The sequence below is a fragment of the Galeopterus variegatus genome, unplaced genomic scaffold, assembly GCF_000696425.1.
Source record: "Galeopterus variegatus unplaced genomic scaffold, G_variegatus-3.0.2 Scaffold53, whole genome shotgun sequence".
NCBI lineage: Eukaryota > Metazoa > Chordata > Mammalia > Dermoptera > Cynocephalidae > Galeopterus > Galeopterus variegatus.
In genome coordinates this window covers 314496-340173 of record NW_007726164.1, presented here as the reverse complement: position 1 = coordinate 340173, position 25678 = coordinate 314496, and the positions used below count along the sequence as shown (strand labels likewise).

Below are 25678 nucleotides of genomic sequence, written 5' to 3'. Positions count from 1 at the left end.
GAAACACTTTAATTTTCTTCTAAAGGAAAAATGAAGGCCAGAATTTACATAGGAGTTTTTCCTAACTGTGTTATGTACCTGAAGAAGATGGCTATGACTTATCTAGAAGTGAGCTATATCTCTGAGGAAAAGATGAGCTTCAGGCTCACAATTTAGACTGTTCTCTTCTCACCCAGAATAATTCACCCTTTCCTTTCCCTTATTAAATTAGCCTTTTGGAAATGTAATTTCTCTTGGAGTCATCTTGTAGACCACTTACTATCAATGAAATAGGTTTTGATTTGATTACTTCTTTCTAGGCACCATACTTACCAATCTAGTGACAGCCACAGGATGAACGGATCAGGAAGTACAGATTAAGTTCTTCTGAAACACAGAAAGATAAAAATGATTAAAGAAAAGCCCCCATTTAGCACGGATTTTTTTTAATTCAATTAAATTTACTAAACATTTATGAATTCTTATTGTCTTAGAGAAAGTTCCCTTGAAAATTGAACCTGAGGCAAAGCCTAAGCTCTAAGCTTTATTGGGAAGTATAATCCCAGAGCAGTATCGAGTGACGGAAAGAGAACTGAGGCAGGTAAGGTTGGGAAGCAAATGCAAGATATTATATTATCAAATTGCCCACTTCTCAAAGAAACATGTTCACTTGGAATAAGGTCTATAGAAAGCTTTCACATAGAATAGTCTATCAGGGTGGAAAACAGAGAGATATCATCTACAAGATCTCTCCCATCTCCTATATCCTGGGGCCATACAAAGTCAGTTGCCATTGCAGCATTTAGAGTTTATGAACGAAAAGGTCCAGAGCTCCAGAGAGACTGGCAAAAGCCAGAGAATCTAAGTTGGCACATAAGAGGCATCTGATACACCTATCTTAAGTTGGCACAGAAGAGGCATCTGATACACCTATCTTGCACAATGAACCATCTTGAATACCATTTCCTAGTCAAATATCACTATCAAATTTATAATTATATATGATTAAATACATCCTACCTATATTTTCAAATCACAACTAACATAAAATACCTTCTGATTACTGATTTCCTTTGAAGACATATGTAACAGTATATGATTTTTTTATGAATTGTTTTCACCTATGATTTTCCTTATAGTATTTCAAAACAACATTAATCGAAGAAAAAACATTTGATCTTCTTCTGGAGAACTTTCACTTGCTGACGTCCCTCTCGAGTGGCAAAATTAAATACTAAATAAGAGCTTATCAGGAAACACTGAGAAACCAAGCTCTCAAGGTGATACTTGTCAGGAAGGTGGTTAGGAATGATTTTGACTTCCTCGACAGAAGGATATAAGCATCATACCTAGTGCAGTGGGAGAAGAAGAGAGAAATTCAGGAAGAATAAGCTATTCCCTTCATTAGTATGCTAATAAATTATTTGTATGCAAATAAATTATTTGTACACAAATAATATGAGCAGCACTCAAACTGTGGTTATAATAATTTGTCTACAGAGAAATTTTTTAAAATTATCTCGCTGAAAAAAGCTTTTTTATTAACCTACCAAATTTTCCAATGAAGGGTTTGCACCAAAAGAACTCTGCATCTGATGCAATCTGAACCACATCATGTATACTTTTTGGATATATTTTAGACTGTGATTAAAACACTTCAGCTCAATCTAATTCCCTTTTGCCCCAATGGTGTCTAAATGTTCTTAAGGACAGAGGACTCTACCATCTTGGAAATTCATTTTGGCTAATGTCTAATATTTAAAAAGCTAGTTATTTAAAAGGCACAAATAACAACTTAATTATACTACATACCAAGTCTTACTTCCCATAACTTATCGGTTCAAGGTGCTCACACTCCAAATCCTTGGACCACCTTTATTTTCAGTTTGTCCAAAATTCTTGAAGAAAAAAAAAAAAAAGTTTATTCTACAATTGATCATTATCTATCTACAAGGATAAAGAATGTGTTCAGGCCCTCCAGAATAGTATTAGGGGACCTTATCTTGTTGCAAGACTAGTCCACACAAAAGATGTTTCAGCCCCTATATTAACTTCTAGGGGCCACCATAACAAAGTATTAGAGAATTAAATTAAGGAGGGGAGAAGTCCAAAATCAAGGTGCCAGCAGGATTGGCTCCTTCCTAGGGATCAGAAGGAAAGATCTGTTCCAGTCCTCTCTCCTTGGCTTGTAGATGGCGGTCTTCATGTTCACATGGCATTCTCCCTGTATGCATGTCTGTGTGTCCAAACTTCCCCTTTTTATAAGGACACCAGTTACACTGGATTAGAGCCCAATCCAATGACCTCATTTTAAAGTTGTTACCTCTATAAAGATCCTGTCTCCAAATAAGGTAACATTCTGAGGTACTTGGTGTCAGGACTTTAACGTATGAATTTGGTTGGGAACAATGTGACCCATAATACACCCTAACACTCTTGCATTTTGCTCACCTGTTCTACCATTGATGGGTTCCCCTGGAGTAATGGCAGAGGTTAGAAATGCAGGCTCCACCCCACCCACAACCAGGCATACCACCAGCACCTTGGGGCCCCTCTGGGGACCCGAGGCATGGATCCTGGGACTTGACCCCCCACAACCAGGCTTTCCTCTCCAAACAACTTACATCCCTGTCCACATAAGGCTGCCTTTTAGGGGCACCCCCAAAGCCAACTGCTCACAGGAATGGTTTGGTTTAGAATCACAATGGTTGATCTCCATTTTACTCCACCCTTTTTTTCTTTTTTTTTTCCTTTTTTCATGTCCGGCAACGGATCGCAACCCTCGGCGTCGCACCCGCACCTCGCTCAGCCAGTGAGCGGGAACCGGTCTGTATGTGGGATCCGAACCCTCGGCGGGAGTGGCGCCGCGCTCTCAAGCGGCGCACTGTAGCAGTGCGCCACCAGGCCGGCCCTTACTCCACCCTTTTAATGTCTCCAGATTCTTAAGAGGCAGAGCTGAGATCAGTTCATTTACTGACCAAATGTCCTACTTTCTACATGGGGATCTCTACTGAGACACTGTGCCACACAGCCTTCTTCTCACAGTACCTGCTTTTCCATATCTTAGAAAGTCAGCTTTCCTGTACATTTTCTATCTTTAAGCAGTTCATATTTTCTCTTTCATTCAGCCAAAATTAGATTATTTTTTTTTTTGGCTGTTGAATTTTTTCCCAAACATTCCTTTATAAATTCATTAATATTCATGAAGGAGTTTATATATTAAATTTACAGAAGTATGGGATAAGAGGAAACCCTCTGCTCCCAAGATTCTAATCTTATGCTACAAGACTCTGAGGCTTGCTATAAATACCTGTTTTTATTGTTTTGTTTTCATGTTAGCTTTATCTCCTACCTTCTCATGGAGCCAGGAATAAAAATAGGAAGACCCATTCAGTGAAATGGAACTCTGACCACACCAATGAACCTTGGGAAAGAGTGAAATTTGTTTATACAAACGCTACTCAGCCTGACTTGCTCAGAAGATGTGATCCTTGGGAGAAAGTCTAAAACTTCATTAAAGCAACCAAGGCTACAGTATGATTTTTGTGGGCCCCTTCCTCCATAAAAAAAAAAAAAAATTGTTTTTTAATTTTGAAAATTAAAACTATATTTTACGACAGCATTGGTATAAAGATGAATATATTAATGTTATATATTAAAACATTTTCTTTTACTGAAAAGTTCATTTTTTTCTCCTGATTTTAAAAGAAATTGAACAATTTCATGGGCCCCCAGAAGTACTGTGGGCCTAAGGCACTGTGTCTACTGTACCTAACAGATGTCAGTCCTGAAAGCATCTGAGGTGCTATATAATATTTGATATAAAGCCAAGTTGTCTTAGACTCCAGTCTAAGGTTCCTAGTTGCTGACTGCCCTAACCAACTAGTTATAAGGCACCAAAGGTGTCACCCTCTGTTGCTAGCCACACCTAAAGTCCTATAAGAGATAAAATAACACACAGGCCTATCATGGTTCTGCATTTCTTTTTTTTCTTTTTTTTTTTTTTGTCTTTTTCGTGACCGGTAAGGGGATCACAACCCTTGGTGTGGTGTCATCCGCATCATGCTCAGCCAGTGAGCACACCGGCCAGTCCTATATAGGATCCGAACCCGTGGCGGGAGCATCGCTGCACTCCCAGTGCCACACTCTCCCGAGTGCGCCACGGGGCCGGCCCTGGTTCTGCATTTCTGCATACAGTTAGAGCAAGGATTACACAAACTCTTTGCACATATTCATACTTAACAACACAACTACTTTGTTCTCTTATAATCTCATTTGTAGATGTATAAACATTTTTAAAGTGCACCTTTCACAAACCAAAGTTATTAATAAAAGAAGAAAGGAAATTAACATTTACTGAGAGCATACTGTGTATCAGGCACTGTCTTGGGTGCCTTTATGTGTATTGTCCAGGGAGACAAATATTATCATCCCAATTTTTACATGTAAGGAAACTGACACTAAAAGAAGTTAAGTAAATTCTTTAAGATAACACGATTTGGTTATGGTGGAGCTAGAATCCAAATTCAGGCCCTTTTGGTTTCAAAGTTAATGCTCTTTCTACTACATCAATAAATTAATTATATGGAGTTGTCCTATTTAGTATTTTTAGATAAAAAGATTTGGAATAACTTTTTTTAAAGAGAAAGCACACATTTTAAAATTAAGAGAATTAAGCAATATCATTTTATCTAACATAATCATAAACTTTTTGAACCAGAGGTACATTAGAAGATATGCCCAGTCCAACCCCTTCATATTCTGGATGAAGAAGTCCCAAGAGGATTAGACATTCCCCAGATCACATAGAGAGCAGTGCACCTGTAATCACTGCTTCTCACTAAACACAAAAAACAAAAACAAAATGACCCACATCTATAAAAAAAAAATGGTAGAAGAGACTAACATGAGTAGAGAGTTATCCCGAACCATTTTTCATGATTCAAATTGCTGCTAAATGGACCTTTCTCTATTCGTCATTATATACCCCAAATGAAAACCAAGGAAGTCAACTTCATATGACTTTGAGTTGGTAGAGATAACTGTAGGTTTCAGTAATCAAGGCAGACCCTTGTAAGCTATAGAAATTGATCTGGACTTTGAAAGATGGTAGCAGCTGAACTAGCAAATTAGAATGCCTTTTAGCTGATCAGAGCAAAGCCATGGAAGGAACCACAATTACATTTGCTCTGAGCTTTAAAAAATGTATAAAGCAGTTTTATAACCTTTACCTCTATTATATCTTACAATGCTGTTTATATATATATATATAATTTTATCATTTTTAAGTTAAAAATAAATACTTGTTAAAAATTCAAACAATACAGAAGTATATAGAGTAAAAAGTGAAAGTTTCCATTAATCCTCTCTGAATTCCATCCCAGGGCCCTTCCCATAGGTCAAGTTTGTTGTGTATACTTTCAGACCTTTTATAATTCATTTACACACACATACACACACAATCCTGGCAAGCTTGGGAGGTGATATCCAGAAAAGCTTGTGGGGTGGGGAGAGATTGATTAGAAATAAATACAGTATCAGCTGGAAAAAGAAGAAAAACCCTGAGGAAGGGAAAGAACTGAGATGCTTGAGGATGAATTAAACATTTTATTTTGCGACAAGCAGTGGAACCCATACAACAACGTTGGAGTTGTGTTATGTATTTGGTTTGGGAAAGGGAGGGTTGAAAACAGTAAGTGAAAGTCCTCAAGGTGGGTGCTGGGTGAGAACAGAGCTGTCCCAGAGAGCCTGGTTACTTCGGGTACAACAGAGTACAGAAACTGGAAGAAATAAGACTGTCAAAGACTTCAATCCCAAGCTAAAGAATTTGGAGGTGTTTTCCTACAGGCAACGAGAAGTCATTGAGGGCTGTTGAGCATGGGATGGTATGATGTAATTGATGATTTGGGAAGATTCATCTGGCAGCAATAGGCAGGCGATAAACTCTGAAGTAATAGAGACCAGTTAAGAGGTTATTGGATCCTTAAGGCATAAATTCTCAAGGAAATAATCTTAAATAAGGTTAAAGGTTTATATACAAGAATTTTCACCACAGTGTTACAAGAGGAAAAAAAGTTTTCAAAACATGGAAACAACAAAAATATCCAAAAACAGGAAGATGGTTAAGTAAATGATGGTATCCCCAATTCAAAGAAATTTAATGAAGCCATTAAAAATAATATTTTTGAAAAATATTTAGTGATATGGAAAAATGCTGGGAATGCAAAGTTGAATAAAAACACAGACACAAACTGTATATGAGTTTGACCCCAATTATATAGAGAATTTCCTTAAGGATGCTGTTGTTATTATTCTGTCTTAGGAAAATACCATTAGTCATAATGAACATGTTTTAGTTTATAATGCTCTCCTTTTCAGTAAATAAATTAGGGAAAATTTTCATGTATCAACATGAAAAGGAATGTTTTGATTGCCTATTATTGGATCAGGTTTATCTCCCTAAGCATGAGAAAGGTGAATCAATAGTAATTGGACTCCACTTCTCTGAGTGGGTGATAGGAGTAAATAAACCAATGAAAAGTAAGATCCACTCTGATGGAATAACACTGAGCCAGTGGGGTGAAAGCATCTGATCATGGACTGCCTACAATGCTGAATTTTAAAAACGAAACCAAAAGTCATATATCCACATCCCTCTGGAAAGAAGGAAAACAAATTAGTAGCAGTGGTTATCCCTGAGAAATGGCACTATGGGTGATTTGTTTCATTGTTACATTCATAAGTATGTATCACTTTGATAATTAGGAAATGGTTTAATTGGGTTTGTTTGTTTAAACAAAGGAACAAGTGATCAAGATTGTAAAGTGCAAGAGCAGAGAAACCAGAAAGATCTAGAAGGGCCTTCTGATTCAGGATGTAAAGGCTTGAGAAAATATGGTTTACAGTGCATATCTACTTCATAGACTTTCCAAATAAAGAGGACTATAGATATCTTAGACATTAAAGAAACCTAAGTAAGTAACTGTCTTGGGCTTTTCCCAAGGACTCTGTAAGGGATAAAGTAAAAGAGTGAAACAGTACATTCTACTAAATCTTCCAAAAGAACATCTAAAATGGCTTTCTGGGCTGGCTGGTGCTTAATGGTTAGCTTAAGTGCTGATAACACCAAGGTCCAGGCTTCAATCCTTGAACCAGCTGCCAAAAAAAAAAAAAAAAAGATTTTAAAAAATAAAATAAAATGGATTTCCACTGGCATTGTCGGTATGGTGATGCCATACAAGAACATTTCAGAATTTTGATAACTAGTCCAAAACAAGCAAAACACACCAAAAAAGGAATTACACAGTATCGCTTTGACATTTTTGAAAGGCAATGAGTTCAGACCCATCCTTTTCACACACAAGTTTATAAATCATCATTTTATAGAACTTAGCACTGTAGCTACTTCATAAATGCTAATAGCACTACAAAGTTACTAAAAGATTTTATAATAATTAAGATAGAGTCTCCTAACTTAGCAGTCTATTCTACATTTTCAGTCCAAATAATCAACAGGTAAATTCCATCTTGCCATAAAATTTCCATTTTTGTTATTCCAGTCATTAAACCAAGCAGTAATGAAATGACAATTTACAGTGCCTGATGTCACCAAGAATAACCCAATCCCTGCTGCCCACAGTCTTCACATGGAAATGACAGCAGCCTTCTTCCCTGCCCCTAACTTCCCACAGGAGAGATGGACACCTTTGGACCACCCACAGCTTCCTATCAACTCTAACAAGAATTTCCCTGGATAATTATGTAAAGCTCAACCAATAGAGTATCAAATAAAATTAAATATAAATAAGACAAGTCCAACTTTCACTAATAAAAAGTAACAACTATGAAAAGTTTACAGCACAATCTATAGTGCATTGGTTTCTGTATTAGCAAAGGATGCACAAAAACAACACAGAAAGAGACTAAGAAACAAATTTTATATTGTGCCTTTTTGCAGCCTTTGACATGTCTATGTTTTTTGTTTTTTTCCTCTCACACTAGAAAACATAGTCCTCCTAATTTGTTTTTAAACCTCTGCATTGCTAGGTGACCTGCAACTAGCAAATTAAACCTCCTGTGGCCCACTGGCCTTATCAGAAAAATTTATTTAGCAAATATATATTAACTAATTACTCTTTGAAATGCACTATTAAATAAATAGGTGTTGGAAATTATCCATTTATTTCACCAGTAGAAATTTAAAAACCACTGATTAGTTTTCTGACTCGGCCATTAGACATTCTTCCTCAAAGCCTTCTCCACTCACTAAGAGATGAAAAGTAATAACATCTAAATATTAAAAAATCATTAACATAAGGTTTTCCATTTACTCATATTTTATTAATTCTATTTTCAAATACAAAAGCTAAGAATATATGTAACATTGCTAAACTTTAAAACAGTGATATGCCAACTAACACATGCTTAGAAAACTCTTCAAGGATACCAAATCCTGTGACAACCACATTTTCAGCAGCATAATTATTCATACTTGGTAGCCTCTAGTTGTTGTACTGAAAGTCTTCTTGTACAAATACAATGGTAAGCTGAGTTTCCCCAGGCCTCCCCAACCTATGAATACAAACAGAATCACACTGATAATTAGAACCCAAATTCTATTGGCTCTTGCTTGCACCTAGCAGGACCTCAGCACCTTATAAAAGAATTTATCAAGTGCTTCTGGAAATCTACATGCTCTCTGAAGTAGGTGCTTCTGAAATTCAGGTGTGCTCGTGAGTTATCCCGCTCTTACAGGGCATCTGCTGTGGCTCTCTCCCTCATCCATTGGTACTTCCATATCTTCAGACACTGCTACCATGTCACCCGATGCCCTCTCTGCCAGGTGATCCTGAAGGTCTCCTGCCACCAAAGGTGCAGAGATGTGTGGTGGAATGGGGACGTTCCAGCCTGATGTCTGCCTGCTGTTGACTAACATGGACATTAACACCTATTCAAAGGTTCCAAAGTAGTGATGTTTGTATGACTATGTCAAACAGAAGTTTAGGTTTTTCTGTGGCTGGGTTTTTATAAGCAACTTGCTCCCCACAGTAACCAGACCTCTCTTACTAGGTCAGTTGTGCCTGGCTCTTCCTTCCTTTACCATCTTTGAAGGTTCCTCAGTCTCCTTTACAAATATTCTCCTTTAGGTGTTGTCCATGCATTACCTATTAGGAGTATCCACACACATTCAACACATACTAATTTCCTCTAGCTAGTGTCTCTTAGTTAAAGTTTTGGGTTTAAATTTTGAGAGAAATAATTTTTTTATTACAGCAAGTCATTGTATTTCTTCATTTGGTATAAATTTTCACTAAAGTAATTTAAAGTATATAACCCTAAAATTGCCATTTGTTTACTCTCACAGAGTGAATATTTTAACCAGGAACTTATATTTAACTGTGTCATAAATGGTTCACAAAATATATTAATTAATGCATTGGTACCCTTTGAGCCTTTACAAGGAATGGGAAAGTAGCTTAGGAATGCTTTTTTGAAAATTAGTAACATAAGAATTTCAGTAACATTCCTCTGTTTCACCTGATAATTTTGTACCTGGCTAAATGCAGGTACATGAAGAAATTTACAGTGGATCTCAGGAGAGTTGTTTTTCTCTGCTGATCTCTTCATTTCTATATACTTGTTCACACACACACACCAGTTTTCTAACTAGTTATCAATCTTGGCAATTTACAGATAGCCTCTCCATTCCATAATGCATTCTAAAATCAAGCGTTCTTTATCCCCTCACTTGTTTAACTGTTCCCTGATTCTGGTGAATGTCTGGGCTACTTGTTAGCAAGAAATCCTGATTCCATCGCAAAGCAGAATTTCCTCTCTTTCCATTCTCAAAGCCTCGGTTCATGTTTTGAGTGGCGGTATAGCGTGGCAGTCAAGAGCATGCACGATGGAAATGGATCACCCAAGCCCTAATCCGAGCATCCCCCCTCACTAGTTGTGTGACCTTGGGCAAGTTACTTAAACTTTCTAGCCTCCAGTTTCCTCATTTGTAGAATGGGGATAATGATAACAACAGAACCTACCTTATAGGGTTATTGTTAGGATTAAATGAGTAATCCTGTAAAGAAGTTAGAACTATTCTACTGAGAATGTGAAGAGGCAAAGCAAGAATGATTTTAAATAGGACAAAAAATACCATTATTTTGCCCTAAATCTAAAAGCACTCTCTGGTCAATGGCTATTAAGTGACATTGAGCAAGTATCTCTCTAAACTTCTGTCTCATCTATAAAATGGAAAAAAAAATATATGCAAATTACTTGGCAATTACCTGACATGCAGTAAACATTAATATTAGCTGTTATATCAACTGTAAAAATAATCTGTAATTATATCTACTTTACAGGAGTCATAACATAGGTAAAGTATTAACATAATGATTTAACATTATTAAGCAAACGATTAATATATAGTTTCCTTTTTCTCCATACTTTCTTTACAAAGCCCATGGAATGAGTTGACTAGTTAGCTCAGTTGTTTAGAGTGCAGACTTACAACACCAAGGTCATGGGTTCAGATCCCTATGTCAGCCAGCTGCAAAAAAAAAAAAAGCCCATGGGATTACTTATCACCTCTTCCTGAATTGCCTTTGCCTTTCCTTTCCTTGACAGCTACCCCTGGACGTTCAAGGAATGGAGATTGCCACAATTATATAAACTCTACCCACCACCAAGACTCTCCACAAACCTACAATTGATAATGCAAGTCTTTTTGAAAATGAGGATATATCAGGATAATTCTAGTTCAAAAAAGGTAGTTGAGTTTCCGGCAACATAGCAGACTAAGTATCAAGACCAACTCTCCCTAATAATGACTAAAAATGCTGGATAAAATATAAGAACATCTTCTTGAACGCATTCATATGAGAGCAAAAGAGTAAGAAAGCTAGGAAGGCAGCACTGAATTAGCTTTACTCTCAGGGGATTTGCTGAACCCAGTGAACTTGAGCATAGATTTCCATGCTCTGGAGACAGAAGACAAAGCCCAGAGACCACCCAAGTTGGAGGGTCCTATATTAGAACCATCATAAAACTTGGGCCCAAAAGCATACACTCAGGGGGACTAAAATAAACTATTCACTTCCACCCCTCCTCAAAATTACATGAAAAAGTAACAGTCTCAAAACTTGGCAGTGAGTAGAATGGGAAAAGTTATACCCTGAGAATTTGTAACCACAAGCTGGCCTAACACAAGTTTGCACACAAATTCACTTTTGAAGCAGTCTTAAAAACCTGAAAACAATATTATGTAAAGTCGTCCTGGACTGGTAATGTCTCAGGTACCTAACAAAAGCAAATGCAAACTCTTTGTAGGAAAAGCCTCCTTTATTCCAGGACACAAAAAATTTCCAAGGATAAGTTTTCAAGAAAAACTAAACTATTTTGACTTAAGGGTCAAACTTAGTAAACACACAAAAAAGCAAGGACATAAGTAAGAGCCAGAATAAACAAAAGTCAGCACAATACTAAAAAGCATGTTTAACATGCTTAATCCTAGAAACGAAAAAAGTAGCAATTGAAATCAAACACTCAATTGACAAATTTAACAGCAGATAAGACATAGCATAATAGAAAGAATTAGTGGACTAGAAGATAAACAAAAGAAATTATCAGGAATGAAGGTCAAAGACATAAAGAGTTTAAACATTAAAAGAAGAATAGATAAATTGGACTTCATCAAAATTTAAAAACTTCTGTGTATCAAAAGACGTTACTAAGAAAGGGAAAAACAACCTACAAAATGGGAGATAATAGTTAGAAATCATGTATCTGATAAGGGCCTAATATCCAGACTATGTATAAAACTCCTACAATTCAACAGCAAAAAAAAAAAACAATTCAATTTTAAAATGGGCAAAAAACTTAAAAAGACATTTCTCCAAAGATATACAAATGGCCAATAAGCATATGAAAAGATGTTTAACATCATTAGTCATTAGGTAAATACAATCAAAACCACAATGAGGTACCACTTACACTACTAAAATGGCTATATGTAATTTTAAAAAACTGAAAATAGCAAGTGTTGACAAGGATATGGAGAAATTGAAGCCCTCATATACTGCTGGTAGAAATATAAAATGGTGCAGCTACTATGGAAACACTTGGCAAAACATTTTCCTCAAAAAGTTAAACATAAAATTACTATATGCCCCAGCAATTTCATTCCTAGGTATATATCCAAAGAAACTGAAAGCAGGGGCTCAAACAGATATTTATATGCCCTTGTTCATTGTAGCATTATTCACAATAGCAAAAAAAAAAAAAAAAAAAAAAAAAAAAATCCAGGTGTCCATCAACAGAAGAATGGATAAACAAAATGTGTTTTTTATATATGGTTTTTTGGTAACATTATTCAGCCACAAAAAGGAATGAATTTCTGATACATGCTCCAACATGAATGAACCTTGAAAATATTACACTAAGTGAAATAAGCCAGGCACAAAAAGACAAATATTGCATGATTTCACTTACATAAAATATCTAGAACGGGCAAATTTATAGAGACAGAAAGTAAGTCAGAGGTTACCAGGGGCTAGAAGAAGTGGAGAACGAAGAGTCATTGCTTAATGGTTTCAGAGTTTCTATTTGGGAAAAAGTTTTGGAAATAGTGGTAATGGTTGCTCAACATTGTGAATGTAATTAAAACCACTGAATTGTACACTTAAAAATGGTTAAAATGAAAAATTTTATTTTATATATATTTAGCATAATTTCTAAATATTAACAATGCAATATATCAAAAAAACATTAAATTGTTTACTTTAAAAGGTGAATTGTATGGTATGTGATTTATACTTGAATAAAACTGTTTCTTTTTTAATTGAAAGAAAGTTTATATTGATTAAGGTTGTAAGCTAGGTTGCAGGAACACAATGGCTTAAACAAAATAGAAGTTTACTTCTCTCTCACAGAACAGTCCAAGTTGGGCGTTCCTGGTCCGTGAGTACTTCTCTGGCTGCAGTGACTCAGGGACTGCAGCTTCCTACATCTCCTCCACCTAGGAGCTCCTTATTGTCTCTATTCAGTTGACATAAGCAAAAAGAGCATAAAGGGACACACATATACTTCCTAAAAGACTTGGCTTGAAAATGATCACACACATGGCCACACTAAGGTGTAAGAAAAGCTGGAAAATTTAGGCTTTAAATGCAGTGAAAAGACCGTGCTATTAGAGTAAGACAGTCTAATATGTCTAAACAGAGTTCTAAAAATAAAGAAAGGCTTGAGAATGAGGCAGAGGCAATATATTAAGAGATAATGGCTAAGAATTTTCCAAAACTGATACAAGACAACAACCCATAGATTCTAGTGTCTTTTAAATCCCAAAGAGAAAAAATAAAAAGAAATGCACACCTAGACACAGTGAAATTGCAGAACATGAAGACAGAGATAGTAAAAGCAGCCACAGAAAGAAGATGGATTACCTTAAATAGAGACAATTAGACTGACAACTGACCTCAACAATAATAATGGAATCAAGATGAGAGTAGAGTCAAATATGCTAAGAAAAAATAACTATTAAAATAATTATTAACTTAGAAATCTATACAAGGCAGTTTATGTCTTTTAAGAATAAGGACAAATTTTTGTGTCCTCTTTCATTTCGTTCAGTAGTGCTTTGTAGTTCTCATTGTAGAGAACTTGATTCCTAGGTATTTTATTTTTTTGGTAACTATTGTAAACGGGCTTGCTTTCTTGATTTATTTTTCTGCTAGTTTGTTACTGGATTAGGTTTTTCCATATATAGGATCACGTCATCTGCAAAGAGAGATAGTTTGACTTCGTCTTCTCCAATCTGAATGCCTTTTATTTCTTTCTCTTGCTGGATTACTCTGGCTAGTATTTCCAATACTATGTTAAATCTGAGTGGTGAGACAAATTTCAGACAAATAAAGGTTGAGAATGTCTGCCATTAGCACACCCTCACTAAAGGTGTTTCCAAAATATGTACTTCAGGAAGAAAGAGGATAGTCCTTATGGGAATTTTTATTTGCAAAAGAATAAAGAGGAAGGAGTGGTAAATATAAGCAAATGGTAACTGTGTAAGACAAAAATATCATGTGGGGTTACAACAAAAGATAGAACTAAAATATATAATCAATAGTACTTATGGGACAATTAAACTTAACATGTTCTAAGTCTTTTATATTATTCAGGACACCAGAAAGCTACTAACAAGTTAAGTATGCAAGTTAAAAATGTCTAAGGTAACTGCTAAAATACAGAAACAAAAGGTATTGCCTCCAAATTAGTAGAGGAAAAACACTGAATGAGAAAAATATATAATCAATCCAGAAGAGGGCAAAGAAGAAATAAGTAATATAAAAAGGTAAGGAAAATATAAAACATAGAAGACAGTAAAAATAAATAAAAATATGTCTGCAATTAAATATGTCTTCAGGTTAATGACAAAGACATCAAGCTGAGGTTTTTTTAAATCCTGCTTTATGCTGTTTGTAAGAGACATGTCTAGAGCTTAAGAATACAGGAAGATTGAGGGTATAAAAGTAAAAAGAGAAAAATATACTAAGCAGATATTAAACAAAAGATAACTGGTATAGCTAGTTCCAACAAACACATATATTTATAAACAAATAAATATTATTAGACACAAAGACAATATTACATAATGATTATAAGTTCAATTCATTCAGAAGATATGAATTATATATTCACATACGTAATTAGGCCTAATTACAGCCCCCAAAATATGTAAAGCAAAATGGACAAAACCACATGGAGAAATTGGCAAATCTTCCATCAGATTGAGAGATTTCAACACACTTTCTCAGCAATTGCCTGTTGAAACAGACATAAATATCAGTAGTTTTAAAGAAGATTCAAACAATACAATGAGTAATAAACTAAGGGGCATACATAAAACACTGCCCTCAATGGCTCAAAATACACATTCTTTCCAAGCATTCATGGAACATTTTAATAAAATGCTAAACTATAAAAATGGTTTCAACCACTTTTTTAAAAAATGGTATCATACAGATCAAGTTCTCTGACCACAATGGATTTGCAACCAAAACAAACATATAATTAGAAAAATTTCTATATGTTTGTAAATTTAAAAACATCCTTCTAAATTACTTAAGGATCAAAGAAAAAGATCATAATGGACGTCAGAAAACATTCAGACTTGAATAACAAACAATATTACATATCAAAACTAACATTATAAAGCTAAAGAAAACTTAGAGGAAAATATGTAGCTTTAAACACTTAAATTAGAAAATAAGAAAAGCTTTAAAAAAATGAAAACTGCATCCACCTTCAGAAGTTAGTATAAGAAAAAACGGAATAAACCCAAAGAAAAGAGAAGAAAGGGAATAATAGAGTAAAGAGCAAATATTAATGAAGAAGAAAATGAAACATTTAATATTCAAAAGTTGGTTCCCTAAAAAAGCTGGTAAAATTTACAAACCTCTGACAATATTAAGAAACAAGAGAGATAACCCCAAAATAAAAATTAAAATAGTACATATATGAAATGAAAATATTACATAAATGTGTGAAATAAAAAGGGGACATAAATTCAAATGCTGCAGACATTAGATAATTAGATGCATAAGGATTATGCCTATAAACTTGAAAACTTAGCTGAAATGATTCTTTACAAAATAGAACTTATCTAAACTGACTCAAGAAGAAAGCAAAATCTGAATGATCCTATAACCATTAAAGGAATTTAGTCATTAGTTTAAAATCTTTCCTCAATGGAAACATCAGGCTCAGAAGATTTTACTGGTAAACTGTACTAACCATTCAAGAAAGAAATAATTTCAGTTTTACACAAACTATATTATATTATAGCAGGGGAAAAAAAAGACACTGCTCAACTCATTTTCTAAGGCTAGTATAATTTTGATACCAAAATTCAGCAATGACATTTACAAAGAAGAATTTACAAACCAGTCTTATGAACATAAACGCAAAATCCCAGATAAAACACTAATAAACTGAATCCTTCAAAGTATTAAAAATACACAAACACATATTATGGTCAAGTGGGTTTACTCAGGAATAAAAATGAATTAAAGAAAGAAAAATAACTAATGTAACTGATGACATTAAATACTGAAAGAGAAAATCATATGACTATCTCAACAAATGTATAAAAAACACTTGATAAAATTCAACATTTATAGTAAAAATTCTTAGTAAACTATGAATTAAAGTGAATTTCCTTATTATGATACCAGATATCTACCAGAAAAATTACAGCAGACATAATATTCAATGTTGAAGTTTTGAAAGCATTCCATTTAAAGATCAGGAATAAGATGAATTTATCTGCTATCCTAACTTGTATGCAAAACTAAACTAGAGGTCCAATCCAGTGCAAGAAAGCAAAAAATAAAAATAAAAGGTATAAGGATTCAGAAAGAATAACAATAAACCTGGTATTATTCAAAAATGGTATGATTTTCTACAAAGATAAATTATTAAAATTAAAAGTTCAGTAGATATGCTGATAGAAAATCATTATGCAAAATCTATTATATTTCTGCTTACCAGTAATAAGCAGGAAAAAAATTTAAAGATATTTATTATAGCATCAAGAATATAATGTGCCAAAAGATGTACAAGACTTTAAGGAGAAAAGTACAAAACTTTATTGAAAGACGTTAAAGAAGACTTTAATTAATGAAGACGCATACAATGTGGTAGATATTTTTTAAGAAGGAATGGGGGTATAGAAACTTAGACCAATAGAACAGCATAGAGAATCCAAAAACAAACTCACACATAAATTGCCATTTCACATATGACAGAGGTGCTACTGCAGATCAGTGGGAAAAGGATATTTTTTTCAATAAACAGTGCTAGAACAATTTGTTTCAATATGAAAAAAATTAAATTAGATTCCTACCCCACAAAATAAACAAAAATCAGTTCCAGGTAAATTAAAGACCTAAATGTGAAAGTCAAGAATACAAAACTTTTAGAAGATAATATAGTATAACATCTTTATGACTTCAAACTGGGAAAGAAGTTCTTAAACCAGACATGAAGAGTTCAAGTTATAAAAGAAAATATTGGCTACATTAAAATTAATGTCTACTGTCGATCAAAAGGCATTATAAAAAGTGAAAAGAAAAGCCCAAACTGAGAGAAGGTGATTGCAACACACTAATGAAATATCAAAGTGTGAAATATACTTTAAAACATCTGCAAATCACAAGGAATGACAAACAACCACATAGAAAAATGAGGCACAAATAGACTAGTAACACAAAAAAATATGTTCACACTCATGGCAAATCAGGGAAATTAAAACCGTGAAAGACCATTCCAAAACTGCCAGACTTAAGAAGTGTAATAAAACCAACTGTTTATGAAGTTCAGGAGCAATGAGAACGCTCATACTGCACTGGTGAGAAAGAAAATATGTACAATACTTTTGGAAATCAGCTTGACGTTACCTAGTAAAACTAAATGTGCATATACTCCAGGATCCAATGTTGCCATTCCTAAGTATACATCCTAGAGAAATCTTGTGTGTGTGTGTACCAGGAGACATGTAGAAAAATATGAATAACAGTATTGTTTATAACAGAAAAAACTGGAAAACAACCTAAATGCACTCGACAGACTAGGTCAATAATTTGTGGTATATTTTCATAATGAATACCATAGAGCAATAAAAATTAATGAACTACAGCTACAAACATCAGCATGGGTGGATCTCAAAAACACAACATTAAAAGAAACAAGTCACAGAAGAATATGTACAGTATGTTTCCACTTATGTAAAGTTTAAAAACAATCCAAACTAAACAATGCAATATTTAGGGACATAAATAGGTAGTAATGACCATAAAGAAAAGCAAAGAAAGGATTAACAAAGTTCAGAATTGTGGATACTTCTGGAAGAGAAGTAGAGGGACACACAGGGACTTCTGGGATATGGTAATGTCCAATTTCTTAGCCTGGGTGCTAGATACAAAGAAATTCATTTTATTTTTCTTTAAACTGTATTTGTGTATTTTCATATTCTTTTGTATACCTGCTATATTTTATAATAAAAATAAGATTAAAAACATCTAACATTTGTCTTGATTATCTGGCTTTTTCAAATAAAAAATATATTTTTCTGAATTACAGGAATAATTATTCCCTCTTTCAGGACTTGCAAAAGGGAGTCACAGAACTTGGGGTTCTCTCTATGATAAAATTTTAAATATGTTTATGCACAATCCCTGTTTATTTAGCAATAGGTTTTAATTAAGCAGTATAGGTTTTCCTAGTCACTTAAAGCATGGTAGAAAATTGTCATAGCCCTTTTATTCTTAATGACATTCAAAATATTCAAGAAATACCACTCTAGCAGTCCTGTCCAACAGCAATATATCATAAGCCAAATATGTAATTTTTTATACTTTTTAGTAGCCACATTTCAACATCTGATCAATACATTTTTTAATTATTAATGAGATATTTTACACTCTTTTTTATACTAAATTTTTAAAATCCACTGTGTGTTTTACACTTACAGCACATCTCGATCCAGACTAGCACATTTCAAGTGCTCAACAGTCAAATGTGGTTGGTGACTACCACACTGGACAGCACAGCTCTATAGTCTCCAAATGAGTAATGATCCACTTGGATTCAGCTTTAGAAAATAGGAAGAGAGAACCACCCACCAAACCCAGAAGCCTATTAGGCCTCCAAACTACAAAAGAGAAGATTTCTAATTTTAGCTTTAAGTAGAGGTAGGTACCCTATCACACAGAACAATAGAACTGGTCATTTTTATCACATCTTTTTTCTTTGTATCCCTGAATTTCCTCTGAATAAGGCCTAACAGGAACTTCTTGTAAAAGGGAAATAATAATGTGTTGGACTTCATAAGCCCATTTTCCTCAGGAATCTAAAAAATTTTAAGACCACTGGTTCATTAATCAACAGCCTTACAACAGTCTTGACATATTCTGCAACTTCAATTCATGTACGAAGGGTCTTCAAAAGGTTCACGGAAGGATTTGTATTACCTTTTAATTCAATTTTTCCACAAACTTTTTGAAGTACCCTCATATATTTAGAAAAATTGAGCCTTAAAATAGAATGGTTAATATCACTTATGGAAAGAGAAACTGACCTGGGTCTGGAATTCTGAGTCCTATGGCTCCCCTGAGCCAACACCCCTGAGCAAATATACATGCCTCTTTAGGTAATTAGATTTTCTTTTTTGTTCCTCTTTTCCAATCATTCATGGTTAATTCCTTATATTATTTCATATTTCACCTACTCTACTCCATTTCAATATTCCCCCACTCCTCAGTTGGCTGCAGGAACCAAATTTAGCATGCTGACTTCGTGCCTTATTTAGTAATGTTTCTAAAAGGAAATATTCAATTGCCAAAACATTTTGTTTCCTTATTTCTTAAGGACCAGATACTATAATTTCTGTAGAACAACTTTTATACCAATAAGAGCCAAATACTGACTAATTAGCAGGCCAGAGAATAAGATCATCAATATTTATGAGATTTTTCTCCTGATTTATTTTCACTAGTTTGCATATGAAACTTGAATTTTCATAGTAAGTGTTGTTTGGTAAGTATATTCATTTTCTAGTAGTAATTGCATAAAGGTGTTACTAATGAGAATCAAGCATTGACTTCCTAAGACTCATTTGTATGCATACATACATATATATTTTCCTGGCCTTTCCCTATTTTTAAACTGTATTTTATCCACAGCAGCACAAAGTATTATTTAACTAACCTCCAGCACATTGGTTTTCTGGTTTTCAGATTTCATAAACCAATAAAAAAAAAAAATGTTTTAGTTGTAGGACTAGCATGAAGTTGCCACTTTCTTATTTTGCCAATTATAGTTATAAAAAGATAATTTAAATCTACCACTTATCATCATTTTATTCGAGCTGTGGTTCTCAAACTTTAGGATGCATCAGAATCACCTGGAGGGCTTGTTAAGACACGGGTGGCTGGGCCTCGCCTGCAGACTTTCTGATTCAGTAGATCCAAGTTAGGACTCAAAAATTTACATTTCTAACAAGTTCCCATATGATGCTGATGCTGCTAGTCTGGGGAACCACGCTTTGAAAACCATTGCATTAAAGAGAGGCCATTTCAGCAGCAAAAATGAAGAGAGGAAGTAATCTCAGAATAAAAGAGAATCATTGAAATTGAGTAAATTTAGCTTTATTTTTCTTATTTACTCTCAGTTAAGTGAAAGTTTCACAAACAGTACTAACAAGTCCTTGAAGTAAGATTTAGAAATACTGTCTAATAAGTAGCCCTAACTGACCACATGTGGCTATTAAGCACTTCAAATATGACTAATCCAAAAGGAGATGTGCTATAAGTATAAAATACACATCAGATTTGAAAGATTTACTACCAAAAAAGGAAATGTAATATATTTCATAATAATTTTTATATTGATTAGATGTTGAAATTATAACATTTTGGATATACAGGGTTAAATTAAAGATATTAAAAATAATATCACTTTGTACTTTCTGAATGTGGCAACTAGAAAATTTTAAATTACATATGTGGCTCACATCAGAATTCTATCAGACAGCACTGCCCTAGAGCCACGGTTCCCAGTGTGGTCTCTGGACCACCAGCATCAGCGTCACCTGGGAACAGGTTAGAAATGCAAATTCTCAGACCCCAACCCAGACTTATTGAATCAGAATCTCTAGGGATAGGGCCCAGCAATCTGCATTTTAACAAGCCCTCCAAGAAATTCTGGTCCATGTTAAAGTTTGAGAACCACTGGTAGAACAATGCTTATTGAAGTTTTATGTGCATACAAATCACCAAGAGATCTTTTAAAATTCAGGTTCTAATTGAGTAGGTAAGGGGTGGCATGAAAGATTCTACCATTTTAACAAACTCCCACGTGATGCTGGATGCGGCTGATCCTGAATCATTCTTTGGGTCACAAGGACCTAAAACATTTACTCCTTATAGAGCATGCTAACCAATATGTGATACAAACAAATCAACACATATCCCCAAACTCCAAGGGATTTGCACCTCAATATTCCAGTTAGGTGGCTCTAAGGGAGAGGAATTGTTTTTCTGACAGGAGGGACTTTGTCAGGAGCCTTGGGAGCTGTAAATAAATTCCTCCATTTAATTGTTTGCATTATCAGACAACCTGCCATGTTCATCTAATAGAAAGTGGGTGTTTGTGTTCCTATTTTCTCCAGTAGGTTAATGGTGATTCAATATATTTAGAGCTGGGAGCTACTTCTACGAGGCTAGAACATTTGAATGAAAAATGGGCACTCCAGCTGCAGCTCCCTTGGCAAAGTGATCCATTTAATCAGCACTGTTGTTTATATCTAGATAGTGGGTTTTAATCTGACTTACTATCTGCCGATTTGAACTCAGAAAAAGCAAGGGGGTAAGGAAAGGCGAGGAAACTTCTCTTGGGCTGTACTGAGTCCAGTTTTAGCCCACCTATGATGACAAGAGACAGGGACAGTACTTCTCAAATTCTGGTTGATTCCCAGTAGACTCTATCGTACATCCAAAAAAAACAGCTGCCTCGTATTTGAAAGAGGTGTTATTTTTTCTAACTTCCCCCTCCTTCTGAGTCTCCCAATATATCTTCCCCACAACTTCCTCTAGTAGAAGAATATAGAAGAACAAACAAATTTACAATTGTCTGGAGGGAAGAAAAAACTGTTATAATCCAACTGAAAAGAAAGAAACTAATAATTGTTTAGCTTTTATCATGCTTTTTTTTTTCATAAATCAGAATACAGAAATGGGAAGTTAGGAAATACGTCTTCTATAAAACTTCCTTGAAATACAACTATAGAAAAGTAACCAAAATTTATCTCTCTCATTGTTTATTGTAAGTTTAAGAAGAAAAAAACCACAAAATTAAATGGGTGAGGTTTTTGGTTGTTTTGGGGTTTTTTTAAGGTAAATCTGATTTTTACCCTTCTCTGTCAGTCAGTTTTGGTGCATAATCTGTGCTAGGTAAAGGAATATGCTGTAAAACAGATTTCTGGTAAATACACATACACATACATATGTATGTATTTTTTTCAACATTTATGCAGTAAGTTAAAGCCAATAATTAAATTCAATTTATAAAATTCTTGGTCTTGAGAAGTCAGTCCATCTCGTGCCTAGATCTCATTGCTATTTGAAGAGATAGAGTCATATAATGCTGGGGCAACAAAATGAAAAATTTGGCTATTGAGAGCTGTGAAAATTGCTCCTTATGTTGCTATAAATATAAAACAATCACTTATTGTTTGAACAGAGAAAGTGAAAACAAGTTCTATAAATCATTGGGTTAGCTACAATATGGTATACAGTTAAATATTCATTGAGCTTGAGTACAAGCAATTTCTGTGTTTTACATGAGTTTAGATATATATATATGCATGATCGTAGCAGGGCAGGTTTTGGGGGCAATTGAATTTGCCAGGAAAGGACAGTGCCTTGTGGAGGCAACTGAAGAATGAACAAGGTATCCTAGAGGGCCTGGACACTGAACAGGCCATTCCTTGGGTTAAGACACTAAGGCTTCCTGTGGTCACACAGAGCAATGTGACAAATTGCTCTTACACATACGTGGTTTTGAATCCGAGCTGTTCCCAGTTACCAGCATTTTGACTCTAAACAAGTCACTTAACCTCCCTATGCCCCAGTTTCCTCAGCTCAGGTTGACCATGAGTGAATAGCAAGGTTTTTCTCAGTGATTTCTGGATAAATCATTTTCTTCCTCGGACTCTAGAGTCCTGTGATTTTTAGTTCCTTTCAAAACACGGGATGACAACACCTACTTTCCAGCCTTGTTGAACGCATGAAAACTAACGTGTGTAGAACTCCTGGAACACAGTCCGTGCTCATTAACTGCACAGTGCGAATGTGGAGGAGGACGCGAGGGCCATCCCAGGAGGACGGGGGAGCTCCCATTGCTGATCTTCCCACTCCTACGTGGGGACTCTGGCTCCTCTGAGCAATGGGAGAGAGATTTACTTTCTTTGGTTAAACCACTGAAGATCTGTGTAATCTTTTTAATGCCATGGGATTTTCAGTTAGTCCAGAATGCTTACTCAGTTGTCATCACACATTTTCCTTACCTTCCCTATTCTAGCTTTGTCCACTCTTTCATTTATTTCTTTACTCACCAAATAATTATTTAACACCTGCTATGTTTGACTTTAAAGCAAGAGAAATTATTTATACCTATATTTCTCTAACTTCCATTTCTTGGGAGAACCTGAACCATAAAGGTCAGAAGCCCAGCACCACTCAGCTAAAATCTGGCCAGAAGATGATACTGAGTAAAAATGGCCTGACTATGGGGACAGAACGGTTCCACATTGCACTTGCACACAAACCCTTTGTGTGGCCCCTGCTGACCTCTCTAGAAACACCTCCCCACCCCCTTACATCAGCTATTTTAGAGCTCAAACATTGCTTCCTCCCAGGAACATTCCAAATGCCCCAGCCCCTGCCCCATCTCCACTGGACCCATCACAATGTTCCCTAATTTTCTACTGAACTGACCACTCCTCTTAGAAGCCAATAGTTCTCAAACTTTATGGTGAATCATATTTAGTAGGTCTGGGGTGAGGCACAAGAATGTTCATCTCTAACGAGTTCCCAGGGATGTTGATGCTGCTGATCCAAGATCATACTTTGAGAACGTCTGCTCTAGCCTACCAACTCTTAAGAGGAAAAGAACCCCAATTTATTTTATTTGGTATCCCTGACACCTAACACAGAGTCTGACACAGGGTAGACATTCAAACAATATCTGTTGAATAGAAGAACAGATGAACTAGTGAATCCCTTGCGATTTTGTTTGGAGGTGGAATGACAAATGGGTCTCAAGGCACAAGAAGAACTCAAGACACTCCATCGGTAGTAAGCTCCTTCCTAAAAGAGGCGGGGAGGGAGGACTCGTCTGCTGGAGTCTGAGCACACTAGCTGGTGCTACTGAAAGTGCCACTTGAAAATGCAAATTTTATTTTTCATAAATAAAATCATCCCCTACAATCAGAGACTTGGTTTGATTGGAGATAAAAGTGGTAAACCTTCTCTTCTGTTAAATGTCTCTTCTTTAATAGTATTCATATGTGAATAAGTAAAAGAAGACAAAGACGACACTGGCACTATAAATATGTCTTTAGGACCATGAAATTTTTTTCAAAAATATGATATTAAGTGCTCTTTTCCAAGATCAATACCCTAAATCAGGTTGACTGAATTTCTCTGATCTGGGAGTCTTGTTTAAGATAAAGATACCCAGGGCCCTCCTATGCAGTCTTAATAGGCATCCTCCAGGAATCAGTCTTTTTAACAAGATTCAGGTGGGGCCCAGGTGGTGGTGGGTTTTTGTCCCTAATTAATTAGTTAATTAACGCTCAGCTAGGATTGAGAATCATTGCAGGAACCCAAGTAAAAATTTTCTCATGAAACTATTTTGACCTAATATTTTCACCTGGAACAGGTTAGGTCATGGTGCAAAAGGCGAGGTTCTCAACCTGGAATGTTGCTTTGTTGTCCTTTGGTTTCCTGGAGGGAATAAATGTGTAAGGCATTTCTACCAAAGACCAAGTTTTGCGTCATGGCGCTATGGGCATGAGCCAGTCCAACAATAACAATAGGGCCATTAGTCAAAAGACCTCAGGAAAAGGGGAAACATCACAGGATGACGCCAATTACCCAATTATTCTGAACTCAAAAACTAAACCTGTAACATTTGTCTTCTAGCATCAGAACTATGGTGTGATCTGGAGAAGTAATTAGCATATCGGAATCTTACACTGATACCATGTCAGGGTAAACTAAAGGTGGGCTCTGGAATGTGGGGGGGAAGTAGAACCAGAAATGGTCTTGCATTCTAGTGTGCAAATATGGTGGTGTCAACAATTAACCTCCCACTAAAAAATATTTTTCCTGTTTAAATGTGTGCTCTGTTGGAAAAAAGTTTTGATATCACTGGATATCATGTTTGGAATAGGATTTCCTTTTTGCTGAGATTATTTAAGGTGAGTTATACTTTTAATTCAGAGAGTAAAAATTTCTATCTTTTTAAAATCAAATTATCTTGGGATCATACTTGCTTTCCTACCCCTCTTCACCCTCTTGCCTTCTCATTAAGTCACAAGAATAAAATCCAAGCATTTTGCCAAAGCACTTTATGTTGGCCTCTGCCCGAGTATCTAGGGGAGACCAGTCAGGCTATGTGAGGTCTGAGATACTTCACTTCATTAAATTGTTTAATATGAGCACTAATTTTTACAATCACGTAATAAACATAGTTGTTTTCCAAAATGAATGGTAGACAAAGGTAGAAAAGAATACAGGCTTCTAGGACACACGACCATGGGATGTTACAACTAAGAAGTCATTTTGCTAAAAAGTAAATAATGTTGTAAAGTGCCATTCACTGTTAGCACAGCACTGGCACACAAGAGTCACCGGATGAACGTTTGATGACATTAGTTTTCTTCCAGTAACTGCCCGTGTCTTTTATTAAACAACTAACATCAAAGAAACGATTTCTTTCAAATACAAAAGAATGATTTGAGGAATGTCAGGCCACAAATGTGCAAACTAAAGTTTACTGCACTTTTAATAAGAATTTTGAGTGCAATAAAAATTTTACATCCAAATATATATATATATATATATATATATATATATATATA

General features: G+C 35.2%; 1 long non-coding RNA gene across 1 annotated transcript in view; it reads right to left on the bottom strand.

Moving 5' to 3' along the window:
• Positions 1-316: 316 nt before the first annotated feature.
• The window catches only part of LOC103591096, a 42633-nt gene continuing 17271 nt past the window's right edge, over positions 317-25678 (bottom strand). The window contains exons 2-3 of the long non-coding RNA XR_550531.1: positions 1792-1877; positions 317-366 (exon numbers count right to left, since the gene is read on the bottom strand). This is a non-coding gene — a long non-coding RNA (uncharacterized LOC103591096). The remainder of the gene's footprint in view (positions 367-1791; positions 1878-25678) is intronic.